Consider the following 18,287-nt stretch of genomic DNA (forward strand, 5'->3'; position numbering starts at 1 on the left):
GAGGTCTGTAAGGGCAGCACCTGTGTCTCGGCCAGATTTCCCCTCTCTCCCCAGTGTAGGGCTCTGTGCAAAGTAGGTGCTTGTATTTGTATGGTAGGGCAGGAAGAGTGGCGGCTTTGGACTTAACAAACTTGGATTCAAACCCCACCTCTGTGCTTACTGCCTGTGTGATCCTGGCCATGTCACTTACCCAGGCTCGGGCTCGTTATCTGTACAGTGAGAGGGTTCAACTTGATGGCTTTTTCAGTCCCTTCCAGCTCTCTCTGTGTGTGAGTCTATGATCCCTCCACTCAGATGTGATTCCCCTTCCCTGAACTCTCAATTCAGTTGAACAAACATTGAGCATCTATAGGTCCTGTGGTCCGAGGCTCTAGGGTTACAAAGACAAAACACTAAACAGTCCCTGCCCTCAAGGAGCTTACACTCTCTGGGGAGAAGGACACATATACAGATATATAAAGGAAGCAAGTAATTTCCTTCTAAGAGCAGGAACAAGTGGGACAGTCAAGGCAGACTCGGAAGTCCTTCCTGTAGACTTCCATGGACGTTTCTGCCTGGGTTCAGAGTTGAAAGGATACCGTGAAAATAGAGAGTGTCCAAAGCAGGGAAGCATGTTTGTAGCCAGCCTTGCTTCCCTTTTACAGAAGGACCAGCTGAAGGAAATGCAGGGGTTTGGCCTCAAGGAGAGAAGATAGAGGGGGACAGGACAGTTGTCTTCAGGTATTTCAGTGTCTGTCATATGACAGAAGAGCAAGCCTTGGTCTATTTGAGCCCAGAAGAGAGAACTAGGAGCCACGGAGGAGAGTGGGGGAAGAGGGAAGGCAAAGCCTGGGGGGACGGAGAGAGTTACCAAGAGGCCTGATGTGGGGAGAAGCTTCCCGGCTGGCAGAGCTGGCCCAAGCTGGGATGATCTGCTTGTGGAGGTGGGGCCCCTCTCCTTGGGGGTCTTCCAGCACCATCTGGGTGACTACTGGGGAGATTCCATTCAGGAACGGGTTGGAAGATATGGCTTCAAAGTGCCCCCAACGGCTAGTCTCTTGCCTCAAAGAGATAGATTCGTTTTGTTGACTCTCCTGGCCCACGGCTTCTCTGGAATATTTTATTCCTTGTTTTTCTTCCCTTCCCTTGAAGACCTCCGGGGAGAAGGCTGTCCACTCCCGGGCCAAATGGGAGTCATCTAATCCCGAAGCTGGCTCTTCACATTCTTGTGTAACCCCTTCCAATGAGGAGCTCGTCCTAAGCCTTGGGGCGCTCATCAGCCCTTCTGACCCGCGCTTACTCCGCGGCTGCTTTAGGGAGTTTGATTTATCAAACAGTGAGAAGGACAGTCACCACGCTCCCAACTTCCCGTTAGCAAGATGCCCAACACGTAGGGCTCTTTGTCTTCATTCACATTCATATCTATCACTAGCTGTGGCTGGGGCCCAATTCAGGTTCCTGGACACGTTTAGGTGAAGAAGAAGGCTGAGTCTCTTACAGTGCGTGTTCATGCAGAGGTCCTGGCAGGGGGCGTTTGGGGAAAGGCAGACCTTTCTTGGAGCTTTCCTCAGTCTCCTTTTCCAAGCCAGCCCGAGGACCGAGGGCCCTCCTCAGGCCCTTCCTTTCCTGCCACAGCTTGGTCCTGTTTTCTCTTTCTCCTTTTGTCAGTTCCTGTTAGCTGAGCTCACGATGTCTCCAATTCTTTCTCTCCTTGCCGGGCCCTCCAAATCTCTCTCTGGTTCTGAGACAGCTCCTCATTTAATATATGTTTCTCAGAGTGTGACCCAATCTCTCACTCAATTGAAAAGGACTTCTTACCACACCCAACTGAAATATTTCCGATTGATTCAAGGTGGTGCCCAGGCCTTGTTGATTCCTAGTTCTAGTTGATGGATTCAATCCAAATATGATTCTTACCTAACAAAAGTAATTTCTTTCAGATGGGGTGGGTTAATCAATGATCCTTACCCTCACACTGAAACACAGCTATCCTATCCCCCTTTCTAGGAAGAGAAGGGATGCTCCCTGGATTGCGATGACCTTCCCAAGAGCCTCAGAGAGCACTATTCATTGCATGATATCCTATGTTATCAGCAGTGGTGTTTGTGTGTTATCCGTCACCAGGCCGTGAGTTAATGTGTGGCCTGAGTCACGTCTCTGAGACTTTGAGCTTGTAAGAAAACCCTTCTAGGTCATTGTTCCCCATCTAGAAGAGGTGAGAAGAGGTGACTACTAAGGTTCCTTCCAGTTCTAAATCTTATGATGGAAACTTTTTGTTGAGCACAATGCTGGGCACAGAACAGTGCGTGGTAAACGTTTGATGAGTGTAGAACGAATGACTGAACGGGAAGGTCTGCTCCAAATCAAACTTCCTGAATCCACAGAAATAGGCCTGAACAATCTTCCACATGAGGAGCCTCCCTTGGGAGCCCTGCACATGAAAGCAAAGGTCCCCCCACCCCCTCCCAGGTGTGAGTCATTAAGATTCCAAACCAAGAAAACGCGTCTCCAACCGAGCCTTGGCCTGGGCTAGTCCCAGGGCCTTTACCCTGCCACTTCCAGATTGACAATGCTGGACAGAGGGCTAGATTTGGAGGAAGAGGCCCCGTGGTCAGATTCTGCCTCGGCTCTTCGCTGTGTGTACAGACTGAGGGGAATCCAGGCCTGCTCTGGGCTTCGGTTTCCTGCATCTGTGGTCTGGCTTAGATTCCCTTGAAGGTCCCTACCTACTCTAAGTGAGGCCTAAGTGAGATAAAACATGTAAAGCACTTCACAAACCTGAAAATGATATGGAAATGCCATTATTGTTGTTACCGTTATTAATATTTCATATCAGCGGCATATGGAAGCTGATTGCCAACCAGAGCTGCCGCTTTGCTTTGCCAACATCCAATTACACAGAACAAATAAACTCTTCCCTCCAGTCCCTTGTAAAGTCCCTTCTCCTTCATGGGCCTCAGTTTCCTCTATAAAAGGAGGGGACTGGAGTAGATGATCCCCAAGGTCTAAAATCCCATGAACCTTCTGATCATCTGACCAGAAATAATCCATCAGCCAACATGTATTTAATGTATACTATGTGCCAGACACTATGCGCTGTATGCCTTGGAGATCCAGAAACGTCAGGGTCCCTGTTCTTGAGGAGTTTGCGTTCCATCCAGGAGACAACATATACACAAAGAAGTACACCTAAAATTAGTGCAAGGTGATTTGGGCCCAAGAAAGCCTGAATCAGTCTCCTTTCTAGAAGCAGCTAAGGGGTACTACAGTGCATAGAGCATGCAGGGCCTGCGGACAGGATGACTTGAGTTTAAACCCAGCATTAGGCACTTACTAGCTCCATGACCCTGTGCAAGTCACTTAACCCTGTTTGCCTCAGTTTCTTTGTCTGTAAAATGGGGATCATACAGCATCTCCCTCCCTCAGTTGTTGTTAGGATCATATATAGAGCAGGTGCTGATAAATGCTTATTTCCTCCCTTTATGGAACAAGATTTCAGGGCCTCTGAAAAGCTATCTTCCCATCTGTAGTTTTTCCTCCACTCATTCAGTGGATGAAGCCTGAAATTCTGCTCAATCATTCTATCACTAAGCATTTTCTAAGTGCCTGCAATGTGCCAGGCATTCTGCCATGAGGCTGTCAGCCCTTTAGTGTAGGGTTTGAAGTTCTAGTAAGAAATCTCTCCCCAGGCAAGGCTGGTACTGGGAGTAGTCACTGACAGGTCAGTGTGCAGGTGACTCTGAGAGCTGAGGATGAACAGTGGGAGGACCTGGAGAGCCCCAAAGGGACAGGCTGGAGGGGGGCCCCTGAGGGGACCCAGGGCCAGGCGAGCTGAAGAGCTGCCGAAGGCATGGGGGACAGTTAGCCTCTAGAAGAGCCTTTGGCAGTGGACCTGAGCATGGTCTCTGGCTGTCTCAGCCTGCCTTAATCTTGGTGCCTAAGATGACTCACCCTGATTTATCCCGTCTACATCTGATTTGTGCTTGGCTACTTGTGTGGCATCTCCTCCATTAGACTGCAAACTCCTTGTTTCTATCCCCAGTGCTTCGCCTGATGCCCAGTACACAGTAGGCACTTAATAAATGTTATTTAACTGACTGCCTGAAGGACTGTCATGTTTAAGAGATCACAGACTTATTCTGAGTGGGGAGCACCAGGACCAAGGAGATGGAGGTTTGAGGGGAGCCACTTTTGGCTCTGGTGGTGCATGGAGAGCACTAGGGGTACATGGAGACCACTGATGGTTCATGGAGACCACTGGTGGTTCATAGAGACCTCTGGTGGTACATGGAAACCACTGGTGGTGCATGGAGACCACTGGTGGTACATGGAGACCACTGGGGGTACGTGGAGACCACTGGTGGTGCGTGAAGACCACTCAGGGTGCATGGAGACCACTGGGGGTGCATGGAGACCACTGGGGGTGTGTGGAGACCACTGGAGCCATCTAGCAATGGAATGAGGTGCTGTGGAAGAAGCAGGGGCTCCCCCCCCCATCAGAGGCCCTTCACTGCATGCTGGCTGCCCATTTGTGGGGGAAGGTATAGACGACCTTCCTGCCAGAGGGGAGAGCTAGGCCTCATTAGGTCCTTTCTCCAGCAACTCAGGCCTTCTGGAATTCCAGGGTAGGTGAGGCTCTACTTGAGAGGGCCCATTGGAGGAAGAGGGCAGGGATGTTGTGGGGAGACAAACTTTGTCTCTATGCTCTGTTCACTGTCCAGGCTTGGAAAGGACCTGGGAAGGAACAAGTGACCTAATGAATTCTGCGGCCATTATTATAAAGAGAGGTTAGGCTGTGCCGTAAGACTGTGGGCAGAGTCATCAGTGAAAAGGGAGCATAGCTGGAGAAACAAGGCACCTTCATAAAGTGCTGGGCCTGTATTCAAAGCTGGCACCACATAACCCTGGGCAAATCGCTTAACACTTTGAGTCTCAGTTTATCATCATTAAAATCACTTAAATTTGTGGTATTCTGCAGTATTGCAGGGTTATTGTGAGGTGCCAGTACAGGGTGACCTGTAGCATTTGGTCAGCTTGAAAGCCTCACAGGACAGGGAGCAGAGCCCTGGGTCTGGAGGCTGAGTGGCTGGGTTCAAATCCAGCCTCTTGAATATACTGCCTATGTGACCTTGGGCAAGTCCCTTCACCTCCCTGGGCCTCAGTTTCCTTATCTGTAAAATGAGGGGGTTGGATTTGATGACCTTTGAGGTTCCTTCCAGTTTGAGATCTAGTATCATATAAATGTCAGTCACTATTATCATTCTTCTGATCTTTTTCAATGGAGTTCAAATGGAAATGGTCTTGGGACCGTGGCTCCCCTGCTTTTTTTGTGTTTGAGGTTACATGGCCGGACAAACGATACAGGGTGGGTAAGATACATGGCTTTTGTAGTTGACTAAAAGTCTCAGGAGGTGAGCTCAGAGCCAGACCCTGGACCTTCTGCTCGCTCCAGGAGTTACCCCTGCCTGGTGGTCACGTGATTGGGCCCTTTGTGCCCCATCTGAGCAGTGGGAAAGATTCCATTCCATGTAGCTTGAAGAGGGATCCTTATCTGATGGGACAGCATCTGCTAAGAACAGTGTTCTGCAGCTTCTATGGATCAGTAATCAATATCCAGGTGACTGTGACAACAGTGAGTTTGTGGGGATGACCTGGTGCCAGGGCACTTTATTTGCTGAGTTCTCTGGGATATTTGGAGTCACTGTCATTATCATTATTATTATTATTATTATTAATTTTATTATCAGTGGTGGCATACTGTTCCAATGTATATCACTACTATTACTACAACTACTGCTATTCAAAGCGTTTTTCTCAAAAGAGCCCTGTGGTCCATAGTTTGAGGATTATAGTTCCATTTTACAGATGAAGAAACTGAGATGGAGTGATCTCCCCATGATCACACAGCTAGTCAAAGTCAAGGTCAGCACTTCTTTCTAAGTCCAGTTCTTCTTCCACTACTGCTGATGAGAAAATTAATAATAACGACAATAACTCAAGCTCCTTTAATGCTGTTTGGCTCACAACACAACCTAACTCACAACAGCCCTATAACGTGCAAACAGTGCTGTCATGTCCATTTTATAGATGATATAACTGAGGCTGAGAAAGCCAAGTCAAGCCCTTTCAGACCCTCTGGAGTCAGAGGGCTGGGCTTTGAATCCTGCCTCTCTCGCTCCACGTATGACCCTGGGCGAGCTTTTGGACTGCTCTGGGCCTAAGATGCCTCCCTGTAAAATAAGGGGCTTGGGGGAGAGCCGCTCTCCAAGGTTCCTCCCAGTGCAAGCCATGACTTAAGCAGAGGTTGCCCAGTGAGTCCACGCGGGGCTCTTTCTGCCGGAGGCCAGGCTACCGTGCAGACAGTGAGCACCGGTGGGGAAGAGGAAGCGCCACATGCCCTGAGCTACAGCCATTTTTCTCATCTGGCTTCAGTGGCTTTAGGTCATCCGTCCCTTTTCAGGGCCGAAGGAGGAAAAGGGGCCAAAGGCAACCACCTCAGACAATGATGACAACCCAATTTTTCATCCCATCTTACAAAACTTCTTGGAAGGCTCTCCCCCCACCTTTGAGGGTGGAGTAGGACAGTGGCCTCTGATAGGAGTCGTGAGGTCATTATATTGTCGGAACATTGGACTTGGAGTCAGAAGCTCTGCCACTTATGAGATGTGTGTTCTCTGCCAAATCCTTTAGTCTCCCTAAGCCTCAGTCTCCTCATCTGTAAAATGGACCATCTAATGTATGGAGTAGTATGGCAATCAGTAGTACGGTATTCACAAAATGCTTTGTAAATAAAGTGCATGTAAAGGTAAGCTCTTACTATTTCTGTTGTTGATGTAATTACTGAAGAAACCATGGAATTATCGAGTTAGAGGGGACTTCCAAAGTTATATAATCCAGACTTAAATGAAAGAAGAATTTCCCCTTTCCAGTAATTATGATGAGTGGTCATCCCATCTGTTTGAAGACTTCCAGTGAGGAGGGACCTCCCAGGGATCCACTTAGGAGTCGCTTTCATTATTCAGGATTTTTCCTTTTTGTTGTTATTCAGTCATTTCAGTCACGTCTGACTCTCCATGACCCCATTTGGGGTTTTCTTGACAGAGGTACTGGAATGGTTTGCCATTTCCTTCTCCAGTTCATTTTTACAGATGAGGAAACTGAGGCAAACTGGGTTAAGTGACTTGACCAGGGTCATACAGCTAGTAAGTTTCTGAGGATGGATTTGAAGCCAGGCCTTCCTGATTCCAGGTCTAGTGCTCTGTCTACTGTGCCACCTAGCTGCCCTAGTACTGTATAGTAATATACATACATACATACATACATACATGCATATAAATGTGTATGTGTATGCACACACAGATACTTAGTACTATATATATACTTGAAAGTACTGTATAGATTCTCAAATGTGATAAATGCAATCTCTTCCTTCTATTCACCTGTGGGCCAGATTATTTTCCACCCACAGGACCTGCCTAAAATGCACACTTTGATGGGCCAATAAGTCTGCATGTGCTAAAATTTGAGTAATGGGTGCTTCTGCCCATTTTGTTTCTATAGTGTGGATGGTCAGAGCAATTTCTTTCATATTCCTGTGCATTCCACTGAGGAGACTTTGTAGCATTCCTGGGCTTGATACAATTAGTAATGTGTCCTACGAGAATAGGAACATTTGGGAAAACTCCCATGGAGAGAGACGGATGCCTGCCTCAACTCCCGTGGATAGAGATGCCTTCCTTGACTCTCATGGATGGAGAGAGGGACCTGCCTTGATTCCCATAGATAGAGAAGCCTGCCTGGATTAGACACAGAATGTCTTCTGTGATATTGAACACCTCTGACATCTCTTTTGTCCACCCCTCTGGAAGTGAATAAAAACTCTTGGTCTCAATCCTGTTTTCCAACATCATTTCCCCCCTCGTCCTATGCACCTGCTTTTGCCTTGATGATGCTGAGTCTCTTGGCTTGGAGGCCCCAGACAAGCTCTGCACAACATCTCTCTAGCTCATCATCCTCAACCACAATGTTTGGGCAGAAGCTGCAGTTATCTTCGAGGTAGTGATTTCCCTAAACTCATTGTGAGCGCTGCGAAGTGGCTGGCCTGGTGACCTATGGAGCCATCTTCCTTGTTGCCCATGGGTGCGTGAAATAGCCAGTGCTTGGACTCTGCCCTGAGGAGAGTCAGGGCGCATCCTGCCTCTGATTTACAGCTTTCACACATCTTTGGGTTGCGTGGACAAGGAGGATGACCCTGTGGTTGGGGCTGTGTTCTAGGTCTGCACCTCCTTGGCTGTACAAAGACTGCCCCTTGAGGACTGAGAGTTCAATCCCTGTTCAGCGCTTGTCCAGGAGCCATGTCATTTGGAGCCCCCATTTCCTGCCTTAATATCTGCCACCATCATTGTAGAAGGAGACGGGGGCTGCCCAGGACGGAGGGCTGTGTTGTACTTTCACCTGTCCACGGGGCACCAAGACTGAAGAACCCGCCCCCTCCTGGAAGGGTGACTAATGATGAGTTTGGCTGTGCTCAGGCAGTCGGTCATGCAGACTATCCTCTTCTGGCCTGTGTGTATCTAGAAGGGATCTGGATCCTCTCTTCCTGCTTAGGTGGTCTTACCAGAGTTTGTCCTATGCCAGCAGAACCTTCAAGAACCTTGGGTCACCCTGAGATCCTGAGCACATGTTGGAGGACTTGAGCATGGATTCTGGGGACTTAGAACATCTATTAATGAAACCCGAAAGCTGCTGTGGCATCAGGGCCAGGGCGCTGAGCTGAGTCGGGGAGAACAGCTTCAACGCCTTGAAACATAGGAGGTGTTAAATAAAGGCTTACTGGATTGAACTGGGAATGGTAGGAGATGAGTTCGATGAGACCATAGGGGGTCACTGGCGTGATGGGATCTGAGACGTAGAAACACCATTCTGCAAGTGAGGCAAGTATTTAAATAAAACTCTGGTAGTGACTCTGAGTGTAAGGAACTCTGCACAACCACAGACTTTCTGAGTCAGAAGAGATCTCCAGTTAGTCCAACTCGTACCTGAACAAGAGTCTCCACCATCACACGCCTGCCAAGTGGTCCTCTGGCCACTCTTGGGACCCTCTTACCTCAAGGCTTTCAGGGCTCGGCCACGAGGGTGAACACACCCCACCCTCTGGGAGTGAACTCACCACTCCAGGTGGCTTCTATTACACAACTTTCAACTTTCAACTGTTTGTTCCAAACAGTGCCCCCTCCATCAAAAAATTAGGCTCTTTCCTAACAAATTATTAACATTAATAAATAGAAAGCACTTGTCAAGGTGCACAGGTTTTCATGTTACCAGCCTGAGACAGTGAAGTACTATTAAGTCTCTGAGAAGCTTCTCTGGTTCTGTTTCTGCCACTTTGAAATCAAACCAAAGATGAAGTTATTCAAATTGTCAAGGGCCGTGGGTCTGGTGTCTCCTAGTGCCCTACCTCCCTGGAGCACTGAAGAGACCCTTGAAGCTGGAGGGTCTTGCCAGAGAAGTTCTTTCTCTTCCTTTCCTAGCCACTAAGCCTTTGATTTGTGGTGGCTACCAATGGGTTACAGACCACAGCTTATAGGACAGATTTAGAACTGGAAGGGACCTTAGGGGCCAACTAGTCCAACCTTTCATTTCACAGAAGGGAGAGCTGAGGCCCAGAGAGGCAGATGTTTGCGTCAGTTCACAGGTGAGCTGTGGCAAAGCTGGGATCTGAGCCTTGCTCTTCCAACCTGGCATACTCCTTTCGGCCTTCCTCAATGACTACTATGTTCCCCTGGCACCACACTTGGCATATTCTAGTCAGTATTTAGGACATGGCCTCAGATGGAGGTGTTTTCCTGGTATGAGTCTCACTTCTTTGGGTCTTAAAGACTATAATAGCAAGGAACAGTGCCAAGTGCTCTGGCTGGCATGTGTTTGTGGGGTGCAGGTTGTACTCTAGCTGGCTCCCACCTACCTCCTCAGGCCATCCCATATCACAGAACAAGTCAAGCGTTCTGAGGGGTGAAATAGGGGCAGACTTAGCCCAAACATGCCATCCACCTGCCCAGAGTCCACTTCGTAACACAGAGTTAAGCATGACCATGCGTGATGACCAGAGACAGGAGGGACAATGATGGAGGAGAGAGAGAATGAGAGCAACAACAAGGAACAGGCAAGAAAATGTCCCCTGACCTTCAAGTCCCAGTTCAAAGGTTTACCTCCCACAGAAAGGTTTCCCTTAACCATTCAGTTCAATAAGTACTTACTATGTCCCTCCTATGTGCCAGGCACTGTGCTAAAATGAAGTAGTTCCTGCCCTCAAGGAGGTGAGATGGTATGAACCTCTTTGGCCCTCATTCTTCTGAACTTCTCTAGACCCTGTAGCCTGTGCCCCACATTTCAGCCTGGAATTAGAGGCAGCGTCTGCCATTGTTTGCTCATTTTTTCACATCCACTCTCCCCAAGTGGTCAGGTCCCCTCTTACTCCCCTCCCCTTGCCTCCACCGTGTAGGGATGACCCCGAGGGCTCTGTCCAGGCCCTCTTTTCTCTTCTTTCTCTACAAGTTTGGTGAGCTTATTGACCCTCACAAGTTCACTCTAACCATTAAACAGCCAGTTTCCTGATCCCCCATATCCATCCCTTGTCACTGACCTGAATTCCACTTCTATATCAGTGCCACCTCTAATTGGATTTCCTGTAGGAGCTCAAACTTCGCAGGACCAAGACTCGTCGTCTTTCCCCTATCAAACACCCTTCCCTCTTTCCAACTTCCTTTTCCTGGTGCTGTGCCGGCTTCCTGCTCGGCACTCCAGTTCGCCACTTCAGCCCTCCTTGATTCCTCCCTATCCCTCATCCTCATCAGTTGTTAGACGTTCTACCTCCACAACATCTCTGGGGTTCATCCCCTTCTTTACTTCCATGGCCTCCATCTGAGTAGAAGCCTGAGTCACCTCTACCCTGTACTATTCCAATAGTGTCCTTGGTCTCCCTGACTGGAGTCTCTCCCCTCTCCTAGCTGCCATACACAGGTTTTGTACTGAATTTTGAATATACATGTTGACTCCCACTTCCCCACCTTGCCTGCCTTGACCCCCGAGTGCATGCTCCTTAAGTAAACAGATTTTTTTTTGTCTTTATATCCTGGGTGCTTGCACAGTGCCAGAAGCTGAGTAGGAGCTAAATAAAGTCTCATTGAATTGACTCTTCAGGGGCTCATTTTTCTCTTTTCGAAAATGGCAGGGAATTATACTGTCTGTGTCTACACCCTATGAACCCTGCCCTCATCAAGAATCATCTCTGCAAGATCTGCTGCAAACATCATCCTGTCTCTACCCAGTGTTCTAGTAAAGACCTCTTGTTATGGGGAACTTGGCATCCTTAGAGGTAGAGCTTTCCACTTGGTTATAGCTCTCCTCATTAGGAAGGCTTTCCTTACAACCAGGCAAAAATCTACCCCTCTTCAATTTCCCCTTACTGCTCCTAGTTCTCCTTTCTGGGCCCCAGGAGAATAAGCCTTCCTCTTTCTCCTAAGTGTGCTTCAGATACTTGAGGATAGTGTCTGTTTCCTTGAAGGGTTCCCTTTTCTGAGCTAAATGTTCTCGGTTCTTTCCACTGACGTTTATCTCATGTGCTGTGACTTCAAGCCTCACCTCTGGCCCAGTCACCCTCTAGCTTATCCATATCTCTTAGAAATTGTGGTGCCCAGAACTGTCACAGTCTTCTAGACATGGCCAAAGCAAGGCAGAAAATAATGAAACTATTACTGCCCATCCTTGGATGCTGTGCTTTTATTGACATAACCTAAAACCAGATGAGCCTTGTTGATGGCTGCAAAGCATTTTCTCTTGGGCTTGCCTGGGAACTGATTCCTAGCCAGGTGTCCTGTAACTTAAGCCCTGGTTCAGTTCTGGCTAGCACGGTGGTGATGGTGCTGTGGGATTGGGTGACTTTAGTTGATTAACGCTCTATCTGGGGACTTTTAACAATGCTTGAGAATTGGTCTCCATTTGTAGGCAGCCCTACGCCAGGCCACAGAGGTCCTTCCCTCTGCACAATGTTAATGAGAGCACACCCAGGCTGGCGGGATCACTCATTCCATGTTCCCCAAACTGGTGACCCTCAGGACTCTGTTTATCAGTTAACATCACAGAGGCTTTTCTTGAGCGTGTGGAAGTTCTCTGTAGGATAACCATCCTCACTCCCTCATATGGCCAGAAGTAGAGAATTTGAAAGCTGAAAGTATCTCTGTCTAACCCTCCTTCCTCCCTGCCTTCCTATCTGTCTCCCTTCCTTCCCTTGTTGCCTTGCCCCAATGGAAACTTGTGAGAATGAAATGAGTTAACATACCTAAAGTGCTCTGCAGAGCATCAGCACTCTCTATGAGCTGTGATTAGGCTGTTATTAGCTGTCATGAGGCCCAAAGAAATTAAGTGACTTCTTCAAACTCATACAGCTAATAAATGGCAAAGATGAGTACACTGTATGACTATGGATGAGTCACTGCCTCCCTTTGGCCTCAGTCCCCTCAACTATAAAATGAAGAAGGTTGGAGAGATGGTCCGTAAAGTTCCTTCCAACTTGGACATTCATATTCTATATCAATCTACCCTCCACTGACTCAACTCACCGTCCCTGGAACATTGAAAACCCAAACACCCTTCCCTGGCCACGATTCTTCTGTATGTCCTCTCTCTCCTTTAGAATATAAGCTCTTTGAGGGCAGTGACTACCTTTACTTTCATATTTGTAGCCCCAACACTTGGTGTAGTGCTTGATGAATTCCAAATAAGTCCTTCCTTCTGGGATGGCCTATTTGGACACATGGTTGTAAGGGAGTCTGCTGTCCAAGAACAGCTCATCGCCCAATCTGGCTGGAACACAGACTGGGTGAAGAACAGAGTGCAATCATTCTGGAAACTTGGAGTTTGTGTTTTATCCTAAAGGCAGTAAGGATCCATCAAAGCTTTCTGAGCAGTGGAATAATATTGTGAGAGCTGGGCCTTAGCAAGGTGCTCTTGGCTGCTTGGTGAATGGGGGCTTGGAGAAAAGAAACTTGAGGCAAGGAGAGCAGTCAGGAGGCCGTTGAAATAGCCTAGGCGAGCAATGAGGGAGGCTGAAATGAAGGCATAATGAATGGAAAGGAGGGGGCGGATTCTGGGGAGATTGTGGAGGAAAAATGAACAGGACTTGGCAAACGGTTGGCTCTGTGGGAGCTGGGGGAAGGGGCCAAAGGTGACTCCAAGCTTAGGTGCCTGGGAGGATACAGGGTCTCAGCACTAACAAGGAAGTTTTAGAAGGCACAGGATTTTGGAAGAGGATGATGAGCTCAGTTTTGCACATGTTGATTTTGAGATTCTGATGGGATTTGGAAAGAAGGAGCTAGAAATCAGGGGACAGATCAGGGCTGGAGTTGTCGATTTGGGAGTCATCAACATCATTGAAACCATGGAGGCACGAGATTCCCAAGGGAGGGAGTATAGAGAGAGGAGAGGAGAGGGCCAAGGGCAAAGCCCTGCAGAAGAGCAAGATAAGTCAACTAAAGAGACTGAGGAACTGACAGGAACAGAACCCAGGAGAGTTGGTCCATGTGAGCCGAAGCAGAAGAGTGGCAAGAAGGTGGAGGAAGAGAAGTACGGGACAATGAGCTGAGGAAAAAGTCACTCATTTTAAGGAAGAACATCATAAAAATGGAAATGCCCAACAGTGGGATAGATTTGCTTTGGCTGATAGCCAGTTCTATGACACCGTGTGTGTGCATGAGCAGAAGCTGGATGGCCAAGAGCTGGGCGTGGACTACTGGATCTCTCGGGTACCCTTTCAGGCTGTGTTCTTTGACTGTTGGGCCTGGCTTAATGTGGGTTTTTTCCTAATTCAGAGGAGATTAGATTCGATAGGTGTCTAATGTTTGTTCTGTGCATATAGTAGGTACTTCACAAGTACTTGTTAATTGGCTAGTGGCTGTGCCAGCGAGTGTGCTGTTCATTGAGAAGGGGAATGGGCTCTTCACAGGCATCAGAGCCAAGATTTGAAGCCAGTTCTCTCCTGAATGGATCAGCTCCCACTGCCCCTGGCGAGAATAGGAAGCCCCATGCTTCCTTTCGAGGACACTGCAGGAGAGAAGCACTTCCATGTTAGAGCCGATGTCCTCGTGGACACCCAGTGAGGGAGGGGACAACAGTGCAGTTGTCCCCATTTTATAGACAGGGAGACTGAGCTCCAGGGAGAGAATACCAATAGCTGGGATTTTCTACTGCTGGAAGGTTTGCCGAGTGCTTTATATATGTTGTCTCATGTGAGCTCCACCCCACAAAGGCAGGCTATAATCATCAGTTAAGTGCTTCCTACGTGCCCAACACAGTGCTGGGGATGCAGATGCAAACAGAAAGAATGCCCTGTCACTGAAAAAAGGTTATCTAAGTGTGAGCAATCTACTTGCCCCCTGTCTCTCTAAGCAAGTCTTCGTCAACACTGTCGAACTGAGTCCTCTCCTATAGGGCTGTCCCATGACCCTCGATGGGATTGCCCACCTCACCCACTTGCCTCTTTGGATTATAGTGATCAGCCTCCCATAAGGAAGAGATGGCTGGTTCAAGATGAGTCAGAAGCTGTTATGTAGTACTGGTACGGTAACCACCCTCGCCGCCATCCTCCTCTGACACCTCCTGCAGCAATGACCCTGCTCTCTCCAAGGCCATGCCATCATATCCCGCAAAGCTGGGTTTGAGTACCTGGGAATGGATCGTGGGCCTGCTGCCTGGGAACCAGCCTGGCTAAGTGCAGTGATGCTCATGACCAGGGGGTGAATCTTTTGCTGGAGGCTGCAGGGATCTGGGTTCTAATCCTGACTTTAACACTTCCAAGTTGTGTGACCTTGGACAAGTGACTTCCCCTCTCTGTGGGTCATTTATCTCCTCTGTAAAAGGAGGTTGATAATACATGTCGCATCTGTTTGACAGAGCTGTTATGATGATTAAAGGAGATAATGGAATGAATGTGTTTTATAAACCTTAAAGCTCTTCAGAGTTGTCAGCTATCATTACCACTGGCCCAGACTCCAGCTAGAATCTGGCCCAAAGCCAAGAAGGTTGGATGAAGATGAACATGTCTACAGAGATGGCCCTGGGGCCTTGGTGAACCCCAATACCAAAAAGCAGTGGACCTTGAGTCAGGAGACTTGGGCTTCAGCACGATTGTCAGTCTCACTTCAATCTATGACTGTCACTCTGTGCCTCAGCCTCCATGATGCAGAAAGGGCAGTTAGCCTCTTTGGCCCCTTCTGCCTCTACAAGGTTACGCTCTTTCCTTTCAAGCCCATGGCATCCCCTGCACAAAACCCTTCAGTGGCTTTGTGCTGCCCGTTGATGAAAGCCTGAATTCCTCCACCTGTCCTTCCATGCCTACCTACCTCTGCCACCAGTCTCTCTTTCTAGCCTTCTGTCACACTCTTCCTCTTCATATGTCCTTCATCTCAAGCACCCTGGGAGACTTGCTTTTCTCCTGATCTGCCTTGGTCTGTGCTGTCCCTTGTACCTTTGATGCTTTTTTCTGTCATCTTTGCCTGATGAAACATGACCCAACCTTCAAGGCCCAGCTCAAGTCCAAGGATTAGAATACTGAAGAACAGAATGTCAGAGCAGAAAGGGGCCTCTGATTCCGCCTCATTCTGCCTCATCCTTTTACCACGGAGGAGACTTGGGTCCCAGACAGGCTAAACGTCTTGTCCAAGGCCTCATAGATCAGTAACAGAGGAATTCGGATCTCCTGCTTTAGCCACTTCCTCATCACATGACTCTCTGGAGCAAGTTGGGTCTGGTCTGCCTCAAAGCCATTCTGCACATGCTTCTGGACATCTCTTCCTAAGACATTGCTCACACCATGTTCCTCCCCTTTCAGGAACCCATGATACTTCTCCATTGGACAACCACTCCAGTTTAGACCCTTTCCCCTGACTTTTGGGACCCCTAAGACAGACCTCATCTTATTTATCTGGTAATATTTTCAACTACTCTATAAAATCATAGTATCTTGGGGTTTTAAAGCTGGAAGGGATCTTGAAATCATCTATTCTAAAGTCCTCCAAGTTTTACAGATGAGGAAACTGAGACCCAGAGAAGTGAGGTGACCTGCCCAAGGTCACACATGGAGTAGAGCCTGCACTCAAGCTCAGGCACTTCCCCACTGCAAATCCAATCCATTTTCCAGTTTAGACTGACCTTGTGCTTACTATGCATTTATTCCTCCCTCGGGGCCTTTGTTCAAGCTGATCCCCTTTGCCAGGGATGTCTTCTCTGATCATCTTCTCCTTGTGCCATCTTACCCTTTCTAAGGCCCTTTTCTCAAGGGTCCTCTCTTCATGAAACTTCCTTTAACTCCCACAACCATGATCTCAGAATATCATTGTCAAATGAAATCTCTTTGGAGGCCGAGACTGTTTGATTTGTGTCTTGGTACTCTTAGCACCCAGCATAGTGCCTGGCAGAGAAGAGGTGTTTGATAAATACCTATTGAATCTGAGTTGTGAAATTGAAGATCCCAGTGGCCATTGGGTTCAATCCATAGCTCAACAAAGCTCTGCTTTGCATGATGACTATTCAATCCGTGCCCCATGCCTCTGTCTCTACTTCTAAGTGAATGAGACTGCAGAGCATGCTCTGACTTCCTCATTTCATTCTCCCACATATCAAACATAGCCCAGGAAGAGAGAGACCTTTCCTTCTGCAGGCCATCTGGCCAGGGCCCTCTCCTTTGGATTGCAAGTCCCTATCTCCAATTCTACAAGCTTAAGCACTTGCTGTATAAGGAAGACATTCAGCTCTGGGTGGTGGAGGAACACTCAAAACAGACAACCCCCAAACCCCAGTATCTGAATTCTGGGAGCTTGGAGACTAGTATTCCAGAGAAGGCAGGGAGGCAGAGGGATAAAGGGCTTTCCCCTTATCAAAGGTCTCCAAGCAAAGGCTGGTGACCACTGAGTTACCAGGGATGCCACACAGGGGATTTCTGTTCAGGTCAAGGTTGGACCAGATGCCTTCCTCACCTCCCCCTGATTCTACAATTCTGGAATTTTGTTTTTTTCGCACTTGAAGTGGGCTGGGTTCTGAAGTTCTGTTTCAACCACTAGGGCCATTTTTTTTAGATGGCCTGAAACATGTACTTCATGTTTCAACTCAAGAAGCCTTTTCCTTGGTGGCCCAAGACATTGCTATTTGCTCTTAGAGTTCATCAAGCCCCTTAATCAGTCAGTCATAGAACTTTAGAGCTGGAAGGAAACCTTTGAGATGGTCTGGTCCAAGCCAGTTGGAAATGTAGTAATAGGGACAGAGCCCTTGTTTTCAGTTCAGAAGACCTGGTTTTGAGCCTTCGACCTGTCTGATGCTATGTGTGGAATCTTGGACAAATGTCCTTCTCCTGGAGTACCATGTAATGTCCAAGATGACTGAGAGTTCCCACCATTCTTTGAGGCCTGATTTTTCAGATGAAGGTCTCTTAATAAGGAAACCTTCCTTGCTCTCTTCCATCACATGGGATGTCTCCTGCATCTGAACTCTTGTTTTACTTCAGCAAATACTTATTTAGTGATGTGTGTCTCTCTAGTGTATTTGTGATGTTTTGACTTATAGTCATTTCTGTCCATGTCATTCCTTAGTTAGATTGTGAGTTCCTTAAAACAGGTACAGGGTCTTAATCACATCATACTTTTGGGAATGCTTAGGGTAACATCTTATATCTAGTAGCCACACATCAAATGTTTGTTGGGCAGACAGTTGGATGGATCATTGAGCAGATGGGATGAATGATGTGATCATTTTAAGTGCCACTGGCATTTAGACAATGAAAAAGTTATTTTCCTAGTATATGGATCTGCTGGGGCGGGGGACTTTTCCATCCACTAGGGGAAACAAAGATCAGAAACATGCTGTTTACCTCTCTGATCTATAGTGTTAGGGTTTGCTGTTGGGCCTCAGTGTGACTTTGCTAGGTCAGTGACATTACTAAGGCATTGACTGCAAACATTTCATTATAGGCAGAGATCACTGGGCATTCATTAGCTCTGGCTTATGGGTGGCAGGGCAGGAAGGGGAGCACATGAATATATTTGAGGTAGGTGAAAATTTTACAAGGAAAATTTTAAAAGAAAAAAAAGAAAAAGATGAGCTCAGCCCATGCGCAAAACTCCACATACATACTCTCTCCTCTTTTTCATTTCTCTCTTCCTCCCCTCCCTCCCTCTCTTTCTTTCCCTCCGTCTTTTCTCTTTCTTTTTTCTTTTCCTCTCTCTCTCTCTCTCTCTCTCTCTCTCTCTCTCTCTCTCTCTCTC

General features: G+C 47.8%; 1 protein-coding gene across 1 annotated transcript in view; it reads right to left on the reverse strand.

Annotated features, from left to right (window-relative positions):
• SCUBE1 (signal peptide, CUB domain and EGF like domain containing 1) overlaps positions 1 to 18,287 on the reverse strand; it is a 244,095-nt gene that overhangs the window by 59,876 nt on the left and 165,932 nt on the right. The window lies entirely within an intron of this gene.

The sequence above is a fragment of the Vombatus ursinus genome, unplaced genomic scaffold (genome assembly GCF_900497805.2).
Source record: "Vombatus ursinus unplaced genomic scaffold, bare-nosed wombat genome assembly UNPS02010394.1, whole genome shotgun sequence".
Classification (NCBI taxonomy): Eukaryota; Metazoa; Chordata; class Mammalia; order Diprotodontia; family Vombatidae; genus Vombatus; species Vombatus ursinus.